A 10,262-nucleotide genomic window follows, 5' to 3' on the forward strand; every position below is an offset into this window, starting at 1 on the left:
AAGCACTCAAGCTAGACCTCCCATTTGATCCTGCAATCCCATTACTGGGCATCTACCCAGAAGGAAAAAAATCCTTTTATCATAAGGACACTTGTACTAGACTGTTCATTGCAGCTAAATTTACAATCGCCAAAATGTGGAAACAGCCTAAATGCCCACCAACCCAGGAATGGATTAACAAGCTATGGTATATATATACCATGGAATACTATTCAGCTATTAAAGACAATGGAGACTTTACATCCTTCATATTAACCTGGATAGACGTGGAAGACATTATTCTTAGTAAAGCATCACAAGAATGGAGAAGCATGAATCCTATGTACTCAATTTTGATATGAGGACAATTAATGACAATTAAGGTTATGGGGGGAGGAAAAGCAGAAAGATTGATGGAGGGAGGGGGTTGGGGCCTTGGTGTGTGTCACACTTTATGGGGGCAAGACATGATTGCAAAAGGGACTTTACCTAACAATTGCAATCAGTGTAACCTGGCTTATTGTACCCTCCATGAACCCCCAACAATAAAAAAAAAAATGAAACCTTAAAAAAATAAAAAAAGAAAAAGAAAAAGAAAAAGAAATAAAGTTCTCCTGGCTTGGAAAAGAAAAAAAATGAATTGCATAATATTCTGCATAGTGATTAGATTGATATATCAAACTACATTTTAATTGGAAATATTAAAATAGCTTAATAAATTTATACTAAGTGACATCATTCATAAACACGAATTCTTTGTCCTATTAAGAAAATTTACCTCTCCTTTTAAACACTAGTGTTATTTAACTGATAGACATGGTAAACAACATAACTAACTCGGCATCCCTTTATGCCAGAATAATCTGTAATCTACTTATTTTCAAGTTAGAAAATAAGATTTAACAGAAAATATTATTCACTTTCTTTTATAGCATATTTTTCTGCAAGAATTGAGTAGATCCAGATGGCTTGAGGTTCATATCCTGATTCTACTTCTTGCCATGAAACCTTGGGTAACTTACTTTATATTTTCAAATTCAGATTCCTCAACTACAAAATGGAATTAAAAATAAAGAATATTATTTTATGTGAATTAAAAATGCATACATATGTAGAAGGTGCCCAAATGTATACAGATTTTAAGAAAGGAAAAACTGTATTACTAATGTACTACTCAATATACAATGATAGCAAAAGAAAATGCAAATTCACATTTGAGCACCTAATATAATTGTAGATATCAAACATGATTTGATATTATAATTTTAATTCCATTTTTTTCTTTCCTAAAATGTCTCTATAATTTTTGTCATCTTCTTTATTTCTGAACCCTGTTCCAGTACTTTAGTAACCATTCACATTCAGTACATGTCTGCTAGTACTCAAGTCTACATTGCATAATCCCATACTTACATATTTTAATATTTTCTATTCTACTAATGATCACTTATTGTTATATTTATGTCTTCTGTTTTAAAATCTTTGGCTTCAAAGCATGTTAAGTACATTTTATAAAAAGAATAAAAAAGGATTATATATTATACATTATTATTTGAAGCAAGTTTTTTGGTGTTTCTGGTAAAAACAAGTTTTGAAATATAGAATGACTTGTTAACACAAAAATATACAAACAATGAGAATCTAAACTTAATAAAACAATTTTTAGGCCAAACCTTCCTTGAACAACATATTTGTTCATATTAACTTCATGTATTTATTGATGAAAATTATAAATCAAATTCATAACTGCTTAAATGTACTGTTCTCATCACAGGTTCATTCTGGCAGCAGCTACACCGTCTCATGGAGTCCCTGGTGGATGGGAACCACACTGCTGTGACAGGCTTCATTTTATTGGGCTTAACAGATGATCCCATCCTGCGAGTCATCCTCTTCGTGATCATCCTATGCATCTACCTGGTGACCATATCTGGCAACCTCAGCACAACCATTCTAATCAGAATCACCTCTCAGCTCCATCATTCTATGTATTTTTTTCTGAGCCACTTGTCTTTTACTGATATGGACTATTCATCTTCTGTCACCCCCAACATGCTTATAAACTTCCTGGTGGAGAGAAATACAATCTCTTACCTTGGATGTGCCATCTAGCTTGGCTCAGGTGCTTTCTTTGGGACAGTTGAATGCTTCCTTCTGGCTGCCATGGCCTATGATCGCTTTGTTGCAATCTGCAACCCTCTGCTTTATTCAACCAAAATGTCTACACAAGTCTGTGTCCAGTTATTCCTAGTGGCTTATATAGGTGGTTTTCTCAATGCTTCCACTTTTATATTTTCCTTCTTTTCTTTATTCTTCTGTGGACCAAATAGAGTCAATCATTTTTTCTGTGATTTTGCTCCTTTAATTGAATTCTCCTGTTTTGATATCAGTGTCTCCACAGCTGTTTCCTCATTTTCTTCTGGCTCTATCATCATGGTCACTGTGTTTGTCATAGCCATCTCCTACATCTACATCCTCACCACCATCCTGAAGATGTGCTCCAGGGAGGGGTGCCACAAGGCCTTCTCCACCTGCAGCTCCTACCTCACTGCGGTCACTCTGTTCCATGGGGCCATCACATTCACTTATGTGATGCCCAAGTCCAGCCACTCGACTGGTGGTGTCCGTGTTCTACATGGTGTTGATCCTAATGTTGAACCCCCTCATCTACACTCTTAGAAATAAGGAGATTAAGGGGGCTCTGATGAGATAGTTTGGTCAAAAAATATAGACTCAATGCTGTTTTTCCAAAATTTGTTAAAATAATGTTCTGTATTTAGAACTATAGAAGAAATTGAATATCTATGGGTGAAGCGTATCTATCTATATATAGTTCATGAGTGTGAAGCTTTTTAGTTTAAGTTGTAGTTGTTATTAAGAAAAACAAATGGATTCTCATGAAAATAATCTCCTGAAAATTCTTTTTAAGTCAAGTTCACATTTATTTTTCAAAAGTAGTTCTCTGCTTTACATTGAGGTTACTGTACTTCAAAATCATTAAGACCGTGTCTATTTCAATAGCTTATCCTGAAATGTGTGTGATAACTAGAATTATTACTGAATACTTTCTGAGAGGAAATGACAAAGTGAAACCAGACAACAAAATTGCTGGATACATTTTTCTTGCAATAAGGTTATGTGTTGGGGACAGGCCTTGTGGACCTGTATAATTCTGGTCTGTGTTCCTGGCCTCTGACTCTGGCCTTGGATATCTGAGGTCCCCAGGAAAGTAAGGAATAAGATGTCCCTGACTTCTCTGTAAATTCCTCTGTCAAGTCAAAAGAGGTGACTTCCTCTGCAGCAATGATTGGTGTTCCTGAACTCGCTAAGGTCTGAATAGAACAAACCCTTGGAGTTACTTATTCATAAGTCAGCTAAGGAAGCTTGAAGGAACTGGGATGTTTCCTCCCTGAGAGTTTAAATTTTCCTCTATATGCCAATGACTACTACATTTATTTCTCTTTTCCTGTCTTTTCTTCTATCTCCACCTTTATCTTCCCTAGTCAGAGGCACTATCATTCAATTTGTTAGTTCACTTATTTATTTTTATGTCCTACTCTATACTCCAACATTCCATCAGAAAGTCTTATACACTCTGAGTCTAATATGTAGAGTTGCTTCTCTCCATCTTCACTGTCAATACTTCTATTTCAAACCACCACCTGCTATATATATTTTACAATAATACTCCTGAGATATTTAAAATTAAACTTGGCTAGGCTCTGGTTCTCAGTTGTTTTATCACATTGTCGTCCAGATACTGCTGTGAAGATGTATTTTTAGATGTGATTAATACATAAATTGATAGATTTTTACTGAAACAGATTACTTTCCATAATATGAATAGCCCTTGTCTAATCAGGCAAAGCCCTTAAGAGAAAAAAACTGAAGTCTTTTTTTTGTTTGTTTTTTGAGATAGAGTCTCACTAAGTCACCCTCAGTGGAGTGCCATGGTGTCACAGCTCAAAGAAACCTTTTGGGCTTAAGTGATTATCTTGCCTCAGCCTCCCTAGTAGCTGGGACTATAGGCACCCATCACAACACCTGGCTACATTTTTGTTGCAGTTGTCATTGTGGTTTTAGCTGGCCCGGGCCAGTTGGAACCTGCCAGCCTCCTTGTATGTAGTCAGCACCCTACCTATTGAATTACGGGCGCCACCAACACTGAAGTCTTTCAAAGAGGAAGAAATTCTGTTTTCACCCTACCTTTGCACTCAACACTGCAATATCAATTCTTGCTAGAACTCCCAATCTGCTCACCTGCCCCATGGATTTGGGACTTGTTAGCTACCACGGTCATCATGATTGTAATTCTTTTTCTTTCTTTCTTTCTCTGAGACAGACTCTCACTCGGTTGCCCAGGCTAGAGTGCCATGGAATCAGCTTAGCTCACAGCAACCTCAACTTCTGGGTTCAAGCAATCCTCCTTCCTCATCCTCCCAAGTAGCTGGGACTATGGATGCCTGCCACAAAACATGGCGAATTTTTTCTATTTTTAGTAGAGACAGGGTCTCACTCTTGGCTGAGGCTGGTCTCTAACTCCTAAGCTCAAGCAATCATCCCACCTTGGCATTCAAGAATGCCAGGATTACAGGCAAGAGCCACTGTGCCCAGCACATCGGCCTAATTCTTTTTGATATACTCGTATATGTCATACGTACATAAACAAATATATATATGAAGAAATACACACGCACTATTTGATCTGTTTTTCTGGAGAGCCTTGATTAATCACTTTTCATCATCTTTCCTCTTTATTTCTTACTCTGTTCTAATCCTCTATATACCAACCACGGCCATAAATTTAAATAAGTTAATTCCTTGGTTAAATAGCCAATATTGTTATAATAAGGCAACAGTTTTCAACATGGCTTATGAGGTCCTGAATATGGCCCCCATTTTCGTTTCACCTCTTACCCCTCTTCTTGGCCCTAAGCATACAAATTCTAGGAACTTATCAATTTGCTGTTCTCTCAAATCCTTCCTGTCTCAAGACCCTTGTATGCGGTTCCTCTACCTGTAATGCATTTTCTTCCTTCCATGGGTAATGCCTACTTGTGTGACATACATTAACCTAAATGCTGTTTCCCATCATTTAGGAAGACTTCTTGAGATTATGGGCCAAATTAGATACATCAGTTATTTCTCTGTAAAAGTCTGTGTATTTTCTTAACAATATTCTGTGTACTTGTATTTCTAGATTTAATAGTTGTTTTCTCCAGGGTGCTGGAAGCTACTTATAGACAGCTACAATGTTTTTCCTCTTTCCCCATGTATCTAATTTTCACACAGTTTCAGAACATAGTAAATGTCAGCATTTAATTAAAAATGAAGGAAAGAAAAAAAATAATGAATTGTGAATAGCACTGCATTTTCCTTCAGATATGTAGACACATTAATGTGGTTGTTCTGCTTTTGAAGTGCTACTCAAAATAGCCAAGTTATGGAACCAACCTAAATGGCCATCTTCAGATCAATGGACAAAAGATGTGATAACACACACAAGCACACATACACACAAAGGGGACTATGATTCAACCACTGAACAGAATGAAATCCTGTCATTTGTGGTAATAAGCATGAACTTAGAGGACGTTATGTTAAGTGAAATGAGCCAGGTGGAGAAAGACAAAAAATACTTGACCTTGCCCCTATGTGGAATTTAAAACTGGGCATCTACCCAGAAGGAAAAAAATCCTTTTATCATAAGGACACTTGTACTAGACTGTTTATTGCAGCTCAATTTACAATCGCCAAAATGTGGAAACAGCCTAAGTGCCCACCAACCCAGGAATGGATTAACAAGCTGTGGTATATGTATACCATGGAATACTATTCAGCCATTAAAAAAAATGGAGACTTTACATCCTTCATATTAACCTGGATGGACGTGGAAGACATTATTCTTAGTAAAGCATCACAAGAATGGAGAAGCATGAATCCTATGTACTCAATTTTGATATGAGGACAATTAATGACAATTATGGTTATGGGGGGGGAAACAGAAAGAGGGAAGGAGGGAGGGGAGTGGGGCCTTGGTGTGTGTCACACTTTATGGGGGCAAGACATGATTGCAAGAGGGACTTTACCTAACAATTGCAATCAGTGTAACCTGGCTTATTGTACCCTCAATGAATCCCCAACAATAAAAAAAAAGAAAAAGAATTCCAAAAAAAAAAAAAAAACAATTTTACATTTCTAATACCTAAAAAAAAAAAAAAATGTCGACTTCATAGAAGTGGAGAGTAGAATAGTGGTTACTAGAGATTGGGGATATAGAGGAGAGGGAGGTACCATGAACAGATAAATAGAAAGTTATAGTTAGAATAAGTTCTTGTGGTCTGAACACATAGAAAGTTATAGTTAGAAAGAATAAGTTCTTGTGTTCTGTTACACAGCAGCATGACTATAGCAAATAACCATGTAGTGTATATTTCAAGATAGCTAGAAGAGAAGATGTTTAATGTTGCCACCACAAAGAAATGGAAATATTTAAGGTGACGGATAGAGTAATTACCCTGGCTTGATCATTGTCCAATGTATATGGGCATTGAAACATACACTACCCCACAAATACATATAATTATTATTTTAATTGCAAATAAACATTAACTAAAATTGGTAAATATTTTTAGTTATTAAAACTAAAACTGAATGAAGTTTTTGCTTTATGACTAATGGATGAATGGAGCTTTTGTTTCTACCTGAACCACTGATTCTGCTGCTTTGAATCTTAGCCCCTTACCTGTTGAATGCTTATGCCTGATTCAAGTGATTGTGTATTTGGGTCAGATCCTGCTGCAACTCTGATAGGCCCTTGCACAACATCTGTGCTGGTGCCTTGACACTGTGATAACTGAGATTGGCAAATAGAGTAGAATTCAGCCTATTTCAGGGAGCTTTGTAATCTCACTCTACTGAATAATTTCTCCCTTATGTATTCGCATGGTTGGAGAGTTGGAAAATCTTGAAACCAAATGTTAGTAATAGTAATAGTAGCTCCAGTTACTGTGCTAGAAAAAGCTGTTAACAATACTTGATTGCTTACTATACTGTCCCCATGGCTGAAAAGAATCAACATTGTTAACAATGTTGATTCTTGACACTGTTGAATTGCCAATTCAATTCTACTGTATTTGCCAATCTCAGTTATCACAGTGTCAAGAATTTATAATTCAAGTAAGCCTCAGAGTAACCCTGTTAAGTTTCTTCTTTATTTTACAGAGTATTGACAAAATACATAAGGTTGACAAAAATACCAAAGTCACAAACATCCTCTTAACAGTTTGACTTCTCTCAGGCACATATTCTCTGTGGAGGGGGATTGAGCAGCTCTGTGAGAACAGTCACCAGTAAGGGACTTTTGTTTCTGGGACAGATTCATTTCTAGTTAACCCTTTCTGTTTAAAATAAGGACAGAGACTTCCACATCTGGCTATGGCAAGTTAATTTGTAATACAATAAATTTCAAGCACAAAAATAAATATATTATTATAAAGGGAAATTACAAACATATTTCACTTAATTTTTAATTCAACTTGTTAATATGTTGTTTAGGTTATTGCATCCTCATTTATAAGTGAAATATGCTTGTAATTTCCCTTTATAATAATATATTTTTTCCAATTGAAATATCAGGTATGTCCAGATGAATTAGAATGATTTTGAAGTATTTCTTCTTTTTCTAATGTCTGTAAGATTAGGCATGGTCTGTTTTTTTAAATTATCTTCTATTTTATTTATAAATATTAGTTGTCTATTTTTTGAGACTTTGGGAAAAAAAATAGAAGTTAACTGATGACTCTGATGAACCTCAGAGTCAAAGCATTCTATGATAGACATACTTTTATCTGACAATGTGAATGTTACTTTTTTTGCATTATTACTATTATTTTATTTTATTTTATTATTAAATCATATCTGTGTACATTAATGCGATCATGGGGTTACACCTACGGTGCATCTTACAAGGGTACATGTGAAACTTAGTAAATGTAGAATATAAATGTCTTAACATAATAACTAAGAAAATGCCAGGAAGGCTATGTTAACCAGTGTGATGAAAATATGTCAAATGGTCTATAAAACCAGTGTATTATTATTATTATTGCTCAATATTTTGTTGCAGCTATCATCTGATTTGTTTTCCAAATGTATTCATCTTCATTCGTTCTTTACAAGGTTTTTGTTTCTAGTCCTTATCTTCAACACTGTTATTGTTATTAAATTTTAAGCCTTTCTAATTTTGTGAAGGCAAAAAGTGGAGACCAAATAAACACATGTATATGTATAGAGAAAATTAAAAAAAAAGATTTTATGACATATAGACTTGTTGTTCCTTTGATGATGAAGTAGCTGCATTCATCCCAAGCCCTCCCTATTATTATAAAAAGAAATCCCAAAATCAGAAAACAAAAAATCAAAAACAAAGGAACCAAACTGAAAACCTGGATATAGCACAGTAAATAAACATAAAAAAACTCAAAACCCCCAAGCAGAACCATCATCAACCTCAGATTAAAAAAAATGTCTAAGAAAGCTTAAACTTCCTAGACAAGGAACTGGGAAAAGGGTGGGATTAAGAGATCAAAAAACTTTTTATCACTGCTTGCCCTACTCTAGATAAATACTAATGAAAAATCATACCCTATCCCTTCCCTGGGTTTAAATGGGAATAATTACAGAGCTGACCTCTCCCTAATTCACTCTGATTCCCCTGTCAGAGTAGTGTCAAACAGGTCCAAAGGAATGCAGAGTCTCCACTGACACTTGGCAGAAATAAGAATTGATGAGATAGTGTGAGGTGGGTCGAGTCAGTACGCTGGACCATCATGCCCTCCAGCCCCAGCCTGAGTGGTGGCCCAGTGGGGAGTTGAGCTTGCAATCCTCCCTGCAACATCAAAGCACAGTGAACCAGCTCTCTACTTCCCTTTTGCCTAGTGGCAGTGGATTCCAATAGTAAGCAGAACTTACTCAGAGAAAAGGAGGCAACAGGGAAGAGGGAGAGATGAACTTCTATCTCACCCTCTAGAAAGAGGCAGTGTGAGTCAGCAGTCTGTTTTTAGCAGACTGGTGTCAATGGGGCCTGGGAAGAAGTTGAACACATGCAGTTAGTTTGGGGTTGCTGCTGCAGGACTGTCTCTAAAAGAAAAGATCAAATATGATACAAAGTATCATAATATGATATAAAAAATGATCATAAAAATATCATCTGTCACATCAATAGCCAGAGAAAAATACAAATTGAATGAGGAAAGACAACCAATGCCAATACTAACATGAACCAGATGCAAAACCACCTTAAAAAGGATCTTAAAGCAGCCTTCAAAAATGCCTTCATAAGCAATTGTAAATTTTCTTGAAAGAAATGAAGAAACGGAGAATTTCAGCAAAGAAATAGAAGTTACAAAATAGACCCAAATGTAAATTACAAAACTGAAAAATACATTCATCAAAATTTAAAACGAAGAAACTTGCTGGATGGGCTCAGTAGTAGCGTGGAGATACAGAGGACTTGAATAAGATGAATAGAATTGACTTGATCTGAATAATAGAGAAAACAGATTGAAAAAGAAAAAAACATATAACTGTGGGATGATACGAGTAAAGCCAACGTTCATGAGTGTTGCAGAAGGAGAGTAGGATAAAAGAGGGGCTGAACAAGTATTCAAAGAAATAATGACTGAAAACTCTTCAAATTGTGTAAAAAATATGTAAAGCATACATTCAGGGAATTGAGAAATCTCAAACAGGACAAACTCAAAGTCCACATCACCAGACATCCTGATTACACTTCTGAAAATTAAAGACAGAAAAATATCAAAATAATCGGAGAGTAAAGGACTCATTCTCATGGGGGAAAATCAGTTTCAAAGATAGTGAGGTTCATATTTGGCACCACCAACCAGAAGGAAGTGGCATATTTTTCTTTTTCATTTTCTTTTTTTTTTGCATTTTTATTGTATATTTTAAAATGTGTACAGCGTGATATTTTGATATGTGTACATAGTGACATGATAAGTACAGTTAAGCAAATTAACATATCCATCATCTGACTGACTTGTGATTCGAGTGTGTGTGTGTGCGAGCGAGAGAGAGAGAGAGAGAGAGAGAGAGAAAGAGATAGATAGATAGATAGACAGGAGCACCTACAATATAGTCTCTTGGTGTATTCTCAGTATACAATACACAATTTCTAATGATAATTCACACAGTTACATTTATTTCTAGACTCATTTATCCTACTCAACTGCTTGTACCCTTTGACCTATATCTCCCATCCC

General features: G+C 35.8%; 1 pseudogene; it reads left to right on the top strand.

Annotated features, from left to right (window-relative positions):
* The first annotated feature begins 1,782 nt into the window (after nt 1-1,782).
* On the top strand, nt 1,783-2,710 carry LOC128565506 (olfactory receptor 502-like; annotated as a pseudogene).
* The last annotated feature ends 7,552 nt before the right edge of the window (nt 2,711-10,262 follow it).

This window comes from Nycticebus coucang, chromosome 14 (genome assembly GCF_027406575.1).
Source record: "Nycticebus coucang isolate mNycCou1 chromosome 14, mNycCou1.pri, whole genome shotgun sequence".
Classification (NCBI taxonomy): Eukaryota; Metazoa; Chordata; class Mammalia; order Primates; family Lorisidae; genus Nycticebus; species Nycticebus coucang.